Source organism: Crocodylus siamensis, chromosome 1 (assembly GCF_052110815.1).
Source record: "Crocodylus siamensis isolate JL-2025a chromosome 1, ASM5211081v1, whole genome shotgun sequence".
NCBI classification, from domain to species: domain Eukaryota; kingdom Metazoa; phylum Chordata; order Crocodylia; family Crocodylidae; genus Crocodylus; species Crocodylus siamensis.
Genome location: NC_143395.1, coordinates 414,833,804 through 414,849,818, shown reverse-complemented (window position 1 = coordinate 414,849,818; position 16,015 = coordinate 414,833,804). Strand labels below are relative to the sequence as shown.

Below are 16,015 nucleotides of genomic sequence, written 5' to 3'. Positions count from 1 at the left end.
CCATCCTTGGGGGTTTTAAAGACCCGGGTAGACAAAGCCTTGGCTGGGATGATGTAGTCGGGGCCGGTCCTGCCTTGAGCTGGGGTTGGACTAGATGTGACCTCCTGAGGTCCCTTCCACCCCTTGTTTTTTATGATTTTATGATTCATGAGCTGCTGCCCCACAAAGGGGTTTTCTGTTCTTTCTAGGCTTTAGTGCACCAGAAAGCTTGTCTTGGGAGCGGGTAAGCTTTAAGAACTCACTTCACCTCCCTCTAAAATCAATAGGTCCTGTCGACTTCAAAGGGCCTCTGATGAGGGTGGGGGAAATGGTGTCGTCACTGTAGTGCAAGAGGAGTCGGCATAGCCTAATGGAGAAGGTGCTGGGCAATAGCAAGCAAGCCCCAGCTCTGTCGCTGACACGGCGAGTGAGCTCGGACAAGATCCTTGGCTTTTCCATGCTTCGTTCCTCTGCTGACACCCTCTGCCTGCCTGGTCTCCTTATGCTGTAAGGTCTGCGGGACAGAGCAGCGTGTTTTACTGTGCAGTCCGTGCATTGCCTAGACCAGATCACCAGCTGATCTCAGAGGTGTCTCCTCGGCCCAGCGATAATAAATGATATTCAGGGGATCGGAAGGCCAGAGCGTCTTGGCACAGCAGTCTTCTTTAGGCTGCTTGTTATGGCCGGGGAGTGCATTACACATGGCAGCTCTCTGCCGGCTGGGGAATCGGTTAGATCTCTCCTTCTAATCTGGGCCATGCCCATGCATACTCTTTCTTCTAGGAATTTGAATGCTCCCCCCCAGGGCTGCCATCATGTCAGTATGCAATTAGTTTCTTGGCAGCTCTTTTGTGCATATGATGCAGAGAGTAACAAAACGAGGTAGCCCGGTTTGTTCGGCTACGCTGGAAGCGACTGGTGACCCCCATTCTCCGCAAGGTTTGTCATAGGCTTGTTTTGCCTTCCTTAAGTTTCTCTGCTTATGCCGACCCTATAGTTGGATGTGGGTTGAGGAGCTTTGATGGGATTATTCTGTTCCTCCCACCATTGGTGGCTCTTGCAAATGCAAGTGTTTGTGGGGAGGTGGATACCTTGATATTTGCTGCACAGCTGGGGTAGCAGTGCCTTGCCAGCGCACTATAAAGTACACAGACCTGGGCACAGCTGACCGTCCGAGTTTCTTGAACTGAAAGCTGTGATGATGCATGGTTTTGCCTCCCTCCTTAACACAGGGAGACCTGAGCCCGACTGGCTCCTGGACACTGCTGCAACACCGACTGTAATGGCCATAAATAATGGGGAGGATGTTGGATCGGGGAGCTGCATGATTTCATCGCTCTTTTCCTACCCTAACTTCTGTAACCACCAGAGGAGTGTGACGGACGCTATGAATTTACGGCCCATTCTTGGCAGCGCTAACATACATTTTTGCTTTACAATAGACTTCCAGGGGGGATCTGTGTGTTTGTGTGTTACGGGACCGGGCTATGTGGATTGGCAGAGCAAGTGCCTTCGTTTTTAAAAGAAATGGGATATCCAATGAACCGGATGTGGAGGAAACAAGCTTAGAGTTGCTGGCAGGGCTCCTCTCTGCAGTGTGACCCCACTGCTCTTGCACACACAGCCAGCTACCCTTGTTTCCCTGTTCTCCAGCCTTGGCAGACGTATATCACCTTCACCTCAGACCAGGGTAAGTCCCAATAACTTTCTTTTTACTACCTGATTTAGAACAAGAGGTAATTACACCCTTGAAACACAGTGGCCTGTTGTTCTCACATATCCATCCCTCCACCCCCTGAGTCTGGATGCTCTTTGAAGAAACCCGCTGGCATGTGCAGAATAGATTGGCTCAGTCGGTCGAAGGGATGGGGGGGCAGGAGAGGCGTCTTACAGCGGTGGGGCCTGCCAGGCATGTGTGGATCAGTCAGCATATCACTCTGCATGGACCGCTGCATGACAACCCCATTATAATATCTGTGAAGAATCACTTCCTTGGCATCTTATGTTACACTAACATCAAGACTTTACAGTTGCAATGGGAGACCTGGGGTCATGTGTTGCTAGATATAGGGCACAAAACATAATGGGCTGAATACTGCTCCCCACCCCCAGTGGAGTCTCTCCTGACATATTTAATGACCACACTGCATTATATTCGCATGCAAAATTTCAACAGCGTGGACAATACCTTCTAAAACTTTGCCCTAATTTGTCAAGTGTAGGCAAGTAGGCAAACGAATACTTTAGTGATCAGCAAGATATATAAAAAAACCCCAAAAAACAAATGTGTATTTTTTTTCTCTTAAAAATAAAACAACTCAAGGTTACCAACTTGGGACTTTGGAGGGGGAAAAACATCACTGCCTTGAAATGGCTGGACCAGTATTTCCAGGGCTGTGCTCACTGGGATCTCAATCTTGCTGTTATACTTGGTCTTGAAATGCCATTCCTGATGAATGGATCATGCCCCGTGAGCTGCTGAAGGACACCCTCCTTCTCGCTGTGAAGTTTTCTAGGGACACCGGGATGCAACGTTGAAATTCAGGAGCGTCCTAGAAAATTTGGAGCAGTCCATCACACTAACTCTGGTATGTCTGGAAAGGTTTTCTTAACACTAAATTAAAAGAACGCTAATGGGTCCTGGAAATGGCACTGAGGAACCCTTCGGTCTTAGTTTTCGAGAAACCATGCTTTAGTTTGAAAACAGGATGTCCCTCATGCTTTGATCTCCCAGAGATGAGTTGGGGCCTTGTGCCCTACCCACTGGAGGCTAGCAGGAATTTCCCCATTGGTTTCCGTGGGAGCTGGGACAGACCTAGGGGGAATGCCTTTGAAAATCCAGCCTTTAAAACACATATTCCTCTGCTCTTGGTTACCAGGGAACTGACCTATTGAAAGCACATTGGGAGTGTTATAGCAGCCTCCGCTCTGGGTCAAGGCCTAGCAAAGTTTGTGATCGGTGAGTCCTACTTTTTAACAACTCGGGTTCATTTAAAGACCTTCCAGTGTCTTCTGGGAGAGCCCTTAAAACTGCTTAGTTAATGACACCTAAATATCAAACCGGTGTTTTACTCCCAGCTATGGTCTTACATCAGTAATTGTGACAATTGCTCTGCCTACCCCAGTCTCAGTATGCAGTGTTATTTTTCACTTCTTGTCCCAAATGTTTTCAATAGTTTGCTGTTACTTGCAGTGCCGTAGCAAGGGGGGGGGGGGGGCACGAATGGGGCAACCACCTTGGGCACCGAAGCAAAGGGATGCCAATAGGTGCTGCCCAGCTGGGGCAGGGCATGGGATGGACCATTTGGGGGGTGCTGGGACAGGCGGCCCCCGCCGCTGTGTGCACTTGCAGGCAAGCATGTGGGGGGGCTCCCCGGATCTGTACCTGGGGTGAGGGCGGGCTGCCGCTGTGGGCTTGCCCTGGGTGCCAAACTTCCTTGCTACGGCACTGGTTGCTTGCACAACATAGATATCGAGTGCTGGAGAAAGGACCACACTCCCGAATACCAATCCTAGCATAGATGCTGCCTTGCTCTGTAGATACAGTTTCCGGTGAAGTGGGAATAGCTGGGAGTAGTCATTCCTGCCAACCTTGAAGTGATGGTTTCCAATGACGCAGCTTCTGTTAGACTCTGGCCTTCAGCTACAACTGGATTTGTCCCAGTATTTATAGGTGCTGTGTCAGCCTCTGCTGAAAAGTCCTGTAGAAATATGTTGTTGGTGTTACTCATTTTACTTAATGCTTTATCTTATCTAGGGTGCAACAGCTGATCCTCCTCTGACCTCCCGAGGTCCCTTCCAGCCCTAAACTTCTGTGAATCTGTGAAAGTGCCAGACAGCCGCACTGAGGACCAGTTTTCTAACCCTGAGCCTACCCCAGTTCCTCAGTGTGGTTTCCTTGCTACATCTCTTTATTGCTTTCATTTTTCCTGCGTTCTGACTTTTAATCTTGTTTGTCATTTTTGCGGGGCTGAGGAGACCTGAGAGTTCAGACACCTGCTTTCTACGACCTTTTGCAACTGCCAGCTGGGAACACATTACTTAACCTCAGTTTCCTTATCTGTCGCAGGGCTAAGATTTAGCTGCTTTGCCTGAAGTTTAGTGAGGATTTTAATTAACGTTAGTAAAGTGTTTTGAGAGATCTGGATGAAAGCTACCGTAGAACGGCTAAGTAGGAAGTTATTTATGATTTCCCTCCACACCGGCTTTCCTAACTAGTGGCTTTAAACCGTGTTTCAGTAATTTGACGATGAAATAGTTCATTGTCAATGACTTCTATAGCACCTCCCATCCCCTAAACTCGCCCATGTCCCAAATAAACTGTGCAAATAGTGCCCTTTTCTCTCTGCAGCGAGATCCCTAGTGCTTGTTTGGCTTCACTGAACCGTCCTGGTTTTCTTGTCATGTGCCATTGGAGCATGGCTATGTATGTGCCATTGCCTATCAAAACTGGCATGCTTTAATCACATTATCTGGGCTTGGGTGGATCATATGTCTTTTTGACTCTGCTGTTACTTTTTGTCTTCCTAGGGTGTTTAATTGAGACATAAATAAATACCTTTTTCAGGATGGTGTCATAAGACTCTCTTTAATAACAGAGCTTTGTTGGTGAAAGGAAAAAGCCTACTGAAATCGTGAGGAGCCTGACAGAATGACAAAAAGGACCCATCCTCTTAAATGCCAGAACCTGGAATTTAGATAATTGTGATGGTGATGGAGAAACGACACCAGGGGGTGAAGGCTGTAGGATGGGGCAAGGCATCAAGACAGGATGCCAACCCGAGAAACTTGGACAAACCCACTGCCCAAGAATGAGTTTACAGAGTCAGAGGACACAGTACAGGGGTTGATGGCACTGGGGCTTGCAATCCCATCACTGTTGAATAGGTACAGTACAAAGAGTGGTAATGCAGACTGTGCCTGTGATACCCATTCAATACGTCTCAACCTTTTCCTGAAGAGAGAAGTGAATACCTTAGTCTCTGTGCCTCATGTATTCATTGCTGGGTTTTTGGTTGCAGCCGTGTTGGTCTAAGGATATAGGCGGGCAAGTTTCTTTGGGTAGATGTGATTTTTATTAGACCAACTGAGTAGCTGAAAGAAAGTTCTTTGCAATCTTTTGGGCACAATCACCCTTCCTCATGCATAGGCATAGACTCCTTGGAGTCTCAGACCAGCAGAGACTCCCCATGCCCAAAGAAGGGCGATTGCACCCAAAAGCTTGCAAAAAACTTTCTTCTAACTACTCATTTGGTTTAAGAAAAGATATCACATCTACTCAAAGAACCTGGCCTGCCTCATTTATTCATCGACTTTATTCCAACCCACTCCACTAATTGTTTTTGTGATACAGATGCCTGTTCAGCTTATCTGCTGTCATGCCGTAATTGCAATTCGTTCTAAACAGGAGCCGTCATTTAAGGGAAACAGCTACACCATCACACACTAAAACATTTAAGGGAAACAGCTACACCATCACACACTAAAAACAGGCTTCCACACAGCTTGACTTCCACTGTGGTCTCTTTTGTTTGCCAGACGGCATGGCCTCCTGCAACTCTACAGCTTGCAGAGACATCTACTGGTTGAACGGTATACTGAAAATGAACAGGCTGACCATTCAACCTTTCTTGCAGGGGTTCAGCATGTCTTGTCCCCGACCCAACCCAGAAGTAGAGAGAATCAGAAGAAGAAGTAAAAAGAAATAATTCAATAAACCAGAGATGGACTCAAGATTATGAATTGTAAACATAGAGCTCTGTCTGATTATTATTTTAGCTTGATGCCACCTCTTGCAATGAAGATAATGTAGAAGAGAAGAGATAAGCCCAAGAGATCTGATCTTTCAAATAAGCTCTATTAATGCCAAGTTAATCCAGTTTATCCCTCCCACATGCACCAGTGAAATATAAGTCAGCAGGTTGTGCTGGTGGTGGGGGGATAAGTCTTTTTTTTTCACGACCTGAATACCTTAAACAGACAAGCCTCAGTGAGCCTGATACAGAGCTGAGCATTGTTCAGATACGGGATAAGACCAGAATTCACACTTCAAAATGGGAATAAGGGATCTTGTTTTCCCTGAGCACTGAAGGGGTTGCACTGTGTGGTATCAATTGAGGGAGCACGCGAGGAAGAGGAAAGGTATGAACCAGGCTACGAGAGCAGAAGACTCTCATATGGGCCCGCGTAGACAAAACGAAATGTCCTGTTCACATCAATGTAACTGCATCTGTGTTTGCATGACCTGGAATTTCTCACTACATTTAGTGCCGTAGTTGCCCAAAGTGCTAGAGATCTGATAAAGCAATCAGGACTCGTTGTAGAGGTGATATCTTTTATTAGACCAATTAGATTTTTGCAAAAAAAAAAAAAGCCTTTAATTGCAAGCTTTCAGGCACAAACTCTCTTCATCAGGCTTTGGAGAGAATGTCAACCCAGGAGAACTTTTATAACTTAATTTGATATGCCTTCTTATTTTTTTTTTCAGAGAGACAACTGGAGGCATCTTGCAGGGCCTTGATTTTCAAGAAGCGTCTGGAAGTCTCGGACAACACGTTCAAGCATCTTGAGAGATGACCGTCCTACTTTGGAGAAACATGGAGAAAGGCTCTGACTTGGAGTCCCAAGCTGAGCAGCTCGCTCTGCATGGCTTGTTTGGAAGTGGCCCATCGAGCCATGTGCCACTGCAGCCAAGTCGCTTCACAGCTGCAGAGGGTGCATCGGAGGTTGGGGGGGGGGGGTTAATTAGGTGCTCAGACAAGTGGAGTTTGGACGGGCAGAATTACAGTGTTACTCCTCGTCTGAAAAGTTCATTCCCTGTGCGGCAGCGTTTATCACGCCCCATTCCTCATGGAAGAGGGAACAGTAGGAGAGGGCGGGAAGAGGGATATCTCAGACAAGGGAGGCAGTTGTGTCGGTCACATCTGCCCAATGTGAATGATTTATTTCCCTTTTGGGGACCCTTGAAACTTCCAAGTTCAAAATTAATGGTATAAAAACACTTTCCAGGTGCTCAGAAGTGCAAAAATCCAATAAATCAAAGAAGTAGTCAAAGGAGGAAGCTGTAAGCTGAGGCATAGAGAGGTTGTTTTTTTTTTATAAATAAAAGAGGGGGCAGTAATACCTAGAGAAGACAAGAACAGATCTGGGGAGGGAGCAGGGGAAGGAGGGAATAATTTTCCTCGTCTTTGTGCAAACTGGGCAATGACATCTGAAGAGCTGCCAAGCTCCTGTTTTCCAGCAAGGGAGCCCCGTGCCCGGGGCTGGGTCCAGTAGCTGTGCGTTCTCTGCTGCTGGGATTCTGCTATTGTTGGCGTCAGCCAAACTCACATTTGTTTTACTCATCTCAAAAAGGGACAAATCCAGTTTTCAGGGAAGAGAGCCCCAAAGAATAGACGGAAGAGTTCCAAGGTCCAGGCCCCAAAGTTCAGGGGGTCTTTGTGGCTGGGGGGGTTGGTTCGAGCCCTCTTCAGATGCTCTAGGAAGGACAAGCCATTTCCATCTCTCAGTCTCACGTAGGCCTTCATTTGGATCCCCTTTATTTGTCACGGGGTCGGGTGGTACAGCAACAGGTGTGGTATAAGCCCAAGGGCTTGATTCGGCACAGCACTTCAAGGTGTGTTTAGCCATTAAATGTGTCTACAGTCCAAAGAGCAATTGCACACTCTTAAATGATCTCTTTTACCTTCCTTTGCATGGCAGGTGACCAGCAACTCACATATAGCTATGTCAAGACTGGTGAGCCAAGGGGAAGCTCCTGTACTCATCTGGTGGGTGTCAGAAGCACTGCCAGCGAACAAGTGAAGTCACCAGTGTTGCATATCGTGGTTCATAGTCTGTGACATGTGCCTGCATTTCTACTCGGGCCTTGTTTTGCGGATGAAAGAGAGGGCAGCATCTGGCCTGCCATGGCTGTTGTAGTTCAGAGCGCACCAAATTCCCAGGGGGAGGTCGAATCCAGGAGGCTTTTCCAAGGGGTTAGCAATAAGGTGCGTCCTGGAGGGCATCAGCGTTGTCTCAGGATGTCTTCCACTGTGCCACAGGATTGCACCAAGACGGAAAGCACACGCTTGATTCCAGAGTGGTTTTGTGGAATTTGGATGAGAGTTTGGTGGTTTATGGATGTCCCACTGTAATGGTAGACTAGTTAACCATGACAGGTCTATACATGACAGGATTGTGCATCTCCAAATTTTAGGTGGTGCTGAGTGAGAGTGTGCATAGCCTGTTGATTGTCACTGATTTAGGCGTCTCCAGCTGTGATGCACATTGCAGCAAGTAGTGGCGCACCCGACGACTCAATATGAGTGCTAGCGAACCAAACAGGGGTGCGATACACCACTATACCAAGTGTCCTGGAGCTAGTGCTGCTTTTCAAAGTATGCTGCCATTGGCACCCAGTAGCACCCAGTAGGAGCCAGTTGCAAAACTCAGAGCTGTGTCTGGGTCATACTCTACAAAAATTTGGGAATGTTTAAAGGAGGGGTTAACAAATCAGGTCTGCCGCACATCCCAACTTCAAGCAAGCCTTTCACCATAATAGGGACGGTGCAATCGTGGCAGGAAGCCTAGGTGTCAAGCTGAAAGTTGCTTACAGTGAGGGAGCCACGCCACCTTTCTCCATCTCGTTTCTAAAATATTTATTACTGGGGACCACCATTTTTGATACAAGCTTTAGACGTATTTACATGTCCTCTAGTGCCTTTATAGCCATTTGATGTGTCAGCTGCAGATGTGACTCTAACCTTTCCCTCCAATAAGATAAATTCCAGAGCATGGAAGTTTTTCAATGTTATTGCTGAATCACGGGCACTCGATGCTAAATTTCCAAACTGCTGCTCCCGGCGACTTCAGCTGGATCTGCGGGTGCTCAGTCTGTCTGGAATATTACACTATCTATAAACCCCTTGGCCAATGCGTCTTATCTCTCTCAAGTGTAATGATGATACTAGTATGTTTGTACTGAGTCCAGTTTGGGATGATCAGACTGTGCTCCTGAGTGGGGGAAGCTTTTCTTAATAGTAAAATTAATTCCAAAAAGCAGATATTAATCAGTGTTGGCCAAAGCGGACCAGAGAGAGGATACTGCTGTTGTTCAAGTTATTCATCATTTTGATATAGGCTGCAGGCCAGATTCTGGCATTGCATAAAAGAAATCCTCAAATAATGTGGAACCCGCACTGCAGCATCTCACAAGCCATTGCTGCAGGGGATATAACCAGGGGAAAGGGGTTGTGATACAAACGCCTCTGTTCGCTGGCCATTCCCCACTGCCAGAAGGGTATCCTTGCACCATGGGTAACAGTGTGACACTACAGTAGCTCTTGGGCTGCTCCAGTTTATACCAGGGACCAGTTGGGTCTCCCGTTAACCTCAGCTTTAGCAGAATGCAAGGGTGGACCTGGGATTCTCGGGCATTGCAGTAAGTGCAGCTCAGCTTTACCAGATAAGGCAGCCCAGAGATTTCCTCAAACAATTCAACCGTAGGAAATTTGAACTGGGAGGAACCTTATGAGGTCGCATCTAGTCCAGCTCCCACTCCCTCGCTCAAACCGACTAAAGCATCTCAGCCAAGCATCTGTTTAATCAGCTCATGAACATTTCCAGGGATGCAGGTCCCACAGTGTCTCTAGGTAGCCTGTTCCAATGCTTGACCACCCTCCGAGTCAGAAAGTTTCTCCTGATCTCCAACCTCTGCTACAGGTTGAGGCCATTGCTCCTAGTCCTGTCCCCTGCAGTCAAAGAAAAGCCCGTCCTCTTCCTTCTTTGTGATCCCTCTTCAGTATCTGAAGACTGTTATCCCCCTCAGTCTTCTCTTCTCCAGACTCAATCACCCTAGCTCTTTCAGCCTTTCCTCATAAGTCTTGTTGCCCAGGTCCCTAATCATCCTTGCTGCTCTCTGCTGGACTTTTTCTTCTCTGTCTGCCCACATCCTTCTTGAAGATCGGGCCCCAAAACTAGGCAGCACTCCAAGTGAGGCATCCAAAAATCCAGTGCAGAAGCAGCATGTCTTACAATATCTGGTGTCCTGTACTGCTACAGAGGCATCCTACCTGTAGGGTAGGGTCCAGTGCTTGGGGCGAAATGCAATTCTACCTATTAAACACTTGAGTGACCTTATGCTCCTAAATGCATTTCTTTTCCACCTGACTGAAGTGCCTGAAAACCCACGAACACCAACCCTCATGTAATGCTTTGGCCTGAGGCCTGTTGTGGGAAGTTGTGACCAGAACGACGATCCACCCACTTTTTGTATTTACAATTTTTGCAGGAATACACCAGGCTGGAATAGGATCACACTGAGGTGCCTGGGTGGGTCCATTTTGGTGCCAAATAGGTGGCATGGGAGCTGGCCCTTTGTTGTGTGACTTCTGGGCTAAGTTGTAGCATTTTCTGCATCTCGGTGCTCAATGAGAAGAGCTACAATGATGACATGAAGCCAGAAAGGTGCAGCCTCCTAAAGGAGCTAAATGCAGTTATTCTCAAGACAGCAGATGTCTGATACTAGGAGCTTTATGACCTACCTGGCCAAGATCTTCCAAGATCAAACGGCTGGAAGCTGAAGCTGGGTACATTCAAGCAGCGACATCTGAATACATATTATTACGCGAGTTGTAGACCCATTGCCACGTGCGATATAAGCACAAGACCAAAAGGTAGTCTGTGTCCCAGAGAGTCTCCAATCAAGAGGCACCAGATGGAGGCAGACAGGCACAGCACGAGGAAGTCATGAAGTACTAGTAGTTGTGCAAACAGATAATGGTCATAGCAAATCACAGCCTAACTGGCCCCAAGTGTTCCCAGCTGAAAGAAAGCCTGAACAAGGAGGCTGAAAGAGGATAAGATGTAGCTTTGGCATGTTTATCGGGAGCCCCTCCCAGTCACAGGGGGCTGGCTTGAAATCTAGAAGTGGGATGAGACGGCTGGCATCGCGGGTCCGTCAGAGGCAGGACTCAACCTCTTGATACTGAATGAGGGATGGCAAGCTGTGGAGAGCTTTGAAAGGGAAGATAAGCACCTCTCGGCTGATATGAGAGAGAGAGGGGAACCAGTCGAGGGCTGCCTTGTATGTGTGCGCGTGTGTGTGGTGCGGTGGAGGACATGATCAAAGCAGGGTAGAAAAATAAAGGCTGCGGTTAATTCTGGATGGATGGCAATGGGGCCAGACTACATGCCAAGGCCAGAGAAAACAGTGTTTCTAGGCAAGAATTCAGCTGTGTATACGGGCAGGGACGGTTGCATCTGAGAGATGTTACGCAAGACTTAGATGTAAAGCCAAGCAATGCGATGAGAGCTCAATCCGTCGACATATTTACATTAGGACGGTGTTGTTTTCTCCTAAAAGATGTACTCCAGTAGGACCATGACTTGTTGAGCTGGATGCAGAAATTCTTGGGTGGACTTGACCCGTGTGTATGGGTCAGTCCAGTAGAGCAGAAGATTTTTGCTCTCATGGATTTTACAGCTTCACAGACGTGTAGGGCTGGTCACTGGGCCCAGCCCTCCTGCCCTGTCCTTTGATTTCCCAAACTGTCTAGTCCAGTGTTTTCCTAGTACACAACACAAGTGAGGATATTTTGGCATCCCTGTAGGGTTGTTCCCCCCCCCCGCAAGGAATCTTGAGCTCTTTATTATCTGAGCTTTTATATGTGGCTCAGATATTCATCACAAACTTCAAAAAATAAAGAAAGCAACAATTTGTCCAGGCGGCATACAGAACTCGCAGGGGCCAGAAAAGAGAAACAGCAACTAATAAACCTAAATAAAGAGTCAAACTCTTAATAAATTATGTCCGACCACCAAACATTTTAGCAAAGCAGCCAAATTAGCTGCTGTGCCCTGAGCCTGATAGCTTGGAGAAAATATTAAAACAAATCCCAACCAAAGAGAGGCTCTCAGCAATGGGATAACAGTTTGCTTTCATACTGAGGTAAAAATAACATGTAATCATTTAATACAATTTCTTCAAATAAACTCCATTTAGAGATAACGACTTCCAGATGGAAGAGGGATTATAAACATCCAATGCCACATGATACGTTCCAACCAGTGACGGCGGTGGCCAGCCCCGGGCTCAGTGGTTGTGCAAAGGGGCGCATGTTAGATTAGGCTTGTAAATGTTTTTAATAATGTTATTCTCATTGAAATGATAATGGAGGCATTTCTCACTTCTTAAAGCTAAGTTGCCTTCCTGGGTCTTGAAACAGCAAGGCGTGGAGCACATGTCCAAGTCAAAAGAACTAGCCGTGTGCCTAAACCCTGGGGAGCTGAAAACACGGGGGCCGCGGCTTCCCAATATCTGTGCTCCCCAAGCACCTCTGGACACTGACAGGTTGCCAAAGAGTGGGGGTCTCAGCATCTCTGCAGCTCACCAGCAAACTGATGGGAGCCGGGTGCTGGGAGTCCCAGGTAACATTAACTCTTCAGCTCACGGCTCCGCGTGTCTCGGGCTTCTTGGGTGTGCGACTCTTTCGGGACCCTGCATGTGTGTGACTGCCAGGGACCTCAAGGCAGACCCGACCCCAAGGGGGTGCGGGGCCTGGGGCAAATCAGCCTTTAACACTGCACGGGCCGTGGGGCCCCTGCAAAGGCAGGGCACGGCAGTGCTGTAGCGATGACATTTGGTGCCCAGGCCAAGCAGGTCCCACGCGCCCTGGATGAGTCGCTCTTCAGCAGATACAAAGTTCGAGGCGCGTGGTTGGGGGGTGGTGAACGGCCGGACACTTCTGCGGTGCGGGGCTGAGCCGCCAGCTCCAGGCGGGCCCTGCGGGAGGGGCCGTGGCCGCTTTGCCCCCCAAGGCCTGGGGCCTGGGGCGGTCGCCCTGATTCACCCTACCCAAGGGACGGTTCTGCCTCAAGGATTTCCAAATATTGGTTTTATTCCAACTCAAAATGATAGAAAAACAAAGGTCAAAATATTCACATCTCCCATAAAATGAAATCACTTTTCTCTGTAGGTCTCTAATCTATTATTTTTTTTTAAAAAAAAAAATATATATTTAAATCATACATGCTTCTTCAGGAAAGAGAAGGTAGATATTAATATTAATTATGGTACCCAAATCAATGTCCTGGGAAGATGGACAGATTTATCATGGGCCTTCAAGTGACTCTGCTGTACTTTCTGGCTCTGACAGCCTTCCTATGAGACCTCATGAGAGGTCCTTTTGGGGCTTGTCTATATGGAGAGAGAATCTGGCATAATCAGCCAGTAGTAACATCCTCCGTGGTATAGATATGCCAGGTCGAGAGGGTTGCCTGAAGCTGCCATTTTTTTGAGAACGGCTAGACATTTTCTAGTATCCACTGGGCAGTACCTTTCTGGCACAACTCCTCTACACAGGGTCCAATATAGAGCGACAGCTCAGGATTTTACCCTTTACCAAAGCCTGTCTATGCCCCTTGACACCCTCTCTGGGTGTCCTTGTTTGCCCTATAAGGATACCTTTATACTCTTTAGTTTAGGCTCTTGCACATGAAGAAGCTGTTGCAAAATAAGCTAGGCTGTGATGTGAGCTAGCCCACACTAGCGACCTGAGTAAGTTGACGCATTTAGTATAGTATAGACACTTTTAGTATCTAGTAAGGCTGCCGTAACTGGTGGATGTTACTGGGCGAGGCAGTTGACAAGAGGAAGGTGTAATTAAATAGGTTGGCCCTAAGCTGTGTAGGGTTGGCAATGATAGTAGGAAGCTGGAGCATGGGGTGGAGGAGGTGGGTCAGTAGGAGGCACTTCCTGAGGGTGATGTGGTCAGTCTGACAAAGAAGTTGGCTAGGATGGCTGCATCTAGGGACCATAGAAAAAACACCGTGGGAGGCGGAAAGGCCTTGGATGAGAGATTTAGCTATAAGGACAAGAATGGGACCTAAGGAGAATGGGTTGGCAAAGGCGTCACGATCTGGACATAGCTCAGATGGGTGGAAGGAAAGGGAAAGAGGAATCAAACATGTCCATCTTATGGACCAAGTGACAAATGATGGATTGAAAGAGCAGGGTTGATGGGGGGGCTTGCAAGGGAAAGGTCAGGAGTTCGGACTGAGCTTAGTAAATTTAAATTGAACGCGAAATGAGGGACAGGAAGGGCTGGTCCTGTGGTTAGGGCCTGGAGCGTCTGGTGGTTTGGAAGTTCATTGAATTCCTACAGGCTTTTGGATCAGGCCCAACGGCAAAAGAGCCTTAAGCAAGAAGAAGGAGAAGAACAAAAGGATGGTTGTCCGGATCAGGGGCAGCTCCACAGAGGTCTGCGCCTGATTCAATTAGCTCCTCACTTTACGGTAAAATGTGTTAAGTGCTTGATTCTCCCCTCACACTGGGCTTGATTCAACACCTCTGGAAGTTGATGAAAGAACTCCTGTTACCTTTAGTGCCTCCTGAAATAGTCTGTGTGGTCAGCTCTACCCTGCTGTGACTCCACTGAGCACCATTCAATTGCTTCTTGCTATGCAGCATTGTACCGCTTCAGGGCTTCCCAGGCACCACCTTGTCTCCATTTTGTGGCCACACATGGTCCAATAGCAACCGAACTGGTGAGGCTTGAAGTGGGAATTTAAGGAGGTTGTTTCAGGGGTGCATTCCCTACCCTTTTCTTTTCAGCCAGTGCATTCGGTGAGCTAGATCCAACAGACCCACCAGCCGCTAGACGTTTTCTCTTGATGCTGTTACATAGGTGCAAACAGTCCCAACGTCCTGCCGCGTGCATTGCTCTCCAATGGCCTTGGCAGGAGTCCTGTTTCCCTTCTGGATAAAAGGCGATCCCCTCTGCCGTGCTGTGGGATGGGGACCTGGAGCCATGCATCAGCTATTGACTGTACCCTTTATGATTGACTTCAGCACCAGCAATGGATGCGTGTCTACTGCCGGAGTAGACGCCAATGTGTTTCTAATCAATCTGTATTCCAGTAACGTTCAACAACTGACTCATTAAATCGCTAGTCCAACATGTTTTTGCTTTTAGAAACCTTTGTGAGAGAGCACTGTCTTCCCCACCACCGCTGCTCTCGATTCCAGGTAGTTACCCATTCAGCACCTTGCCCTGCCCCTAAGACGAGGGCCTGGCAGAGCTACAGAAATCCTGCTTGATGGGTTTCCAGTGCCAACGGCTCCCCATAAACCTCCCCCTTCACCCTCTGTTGACACGACGGATGTTTTTTGGATGTCGTCCCAGATTCATCGGGTCGGTTCTCGGAAGGCTGGAAATTTGTATGCTGACTTATGGGTCAAACAAAAAAGGGGTGGGGGCAGGAAGGGGGGCATGCCAGCCTCAGAGCTGCACATGAGAAACGTGTGGACTGTTAATGTATATTATAGGTCTGTGTTTATGTGATTGCTGGGAGCAGCTTATATTACCTTGCCTCTTTATAGACTTTTATACTTTTTTGGTTGCAAGTCACTTTTTTGGGTTGTGCAAGGCAGTGGGGCTTGTTCTGTGCTGCGCCTCTGGCTGAAAGAGAGAGGGGACGAGGACAACGGAGCCATCTTTGTGCTGCCTAAATTTGGGGCCAGCTGAGGCTGACACAACCCTGCAGGGTTACCCCAGGGGCTGTACCACAGCCCAAGATCTCTGTACTGACGGAGCTGCCCTTGAAATGCCCTCCTCGCTTACAGCCTCTGTCTTGCCCCCGTATCTTAGACCTTGCAAGTGGAGCTTACACTAGGGCTGGGCTGGGCTTGCCCCGGGAGAAAGCGGTCGGCCCCCTAAGATACCTTCTTAGCCTCTCTGTAGCATTTGAACCTTTCCTGGTGCTGATGTGTCCCCTGGAGACATTGCTTATTGGGTGGGTAACTTCCCCAAGGCACAGGCAGATCTACCTTGGGCTTCTGGGGGCTGACGACAGAACTTAGGGCATTTACAGACATGCTCCAGGAGGTGTGTGTGTGTGGTGGGGGGACGGACCTTTAATTAGTGCAGTTCTGAAAGCCATGCTAATTAAAAGCGCCCGGAGCATCCCATGCATCAGCGTCCCCGTCTTGAGAAATAGCGGTGGGGCACTTTGAACTAAAGCTCATCGAACGAGCTTCAGTTTAAAGAGTCCTGCC

General features: G+C 48.1%; 1 long non-coding RNA gene across 3 annotated transcripts; it reads left to right on the top strand.

Annotated features, from left to right (window-relative positions):
* The first annotated feature begins 1,231 nt into the window (after positions 1-1,231).
* LOC149875415 (uncharacterized) lies at positions 1,232-14,900 on the top strand. Of its 3 annotated transcripts, XR_016439659.1 has the most exons (5): positions 1,232-1,669; positions 2,303-2,567; positions 2,859-2,938; positions 6,467-6,693; positions 7,681-14,900. It is a non-coding gene; the product is annotated as an uncharacterized LOC149875415 (long non-coding RNA). The 3 variants fall into 3 exon arrangements; XR_016439658.1 differs by having other exon boundaries at positions 6,467-14,900; XR_016439660.1 differs by lacking the exon at positions 2,859-2,938 and having other exon boundaries at positions 1,235-1,669; positions 6,467-14,900.
* The last annotated feature ends 1,115 nt before the right edge of the window (positions 14,901-16,015 follow it).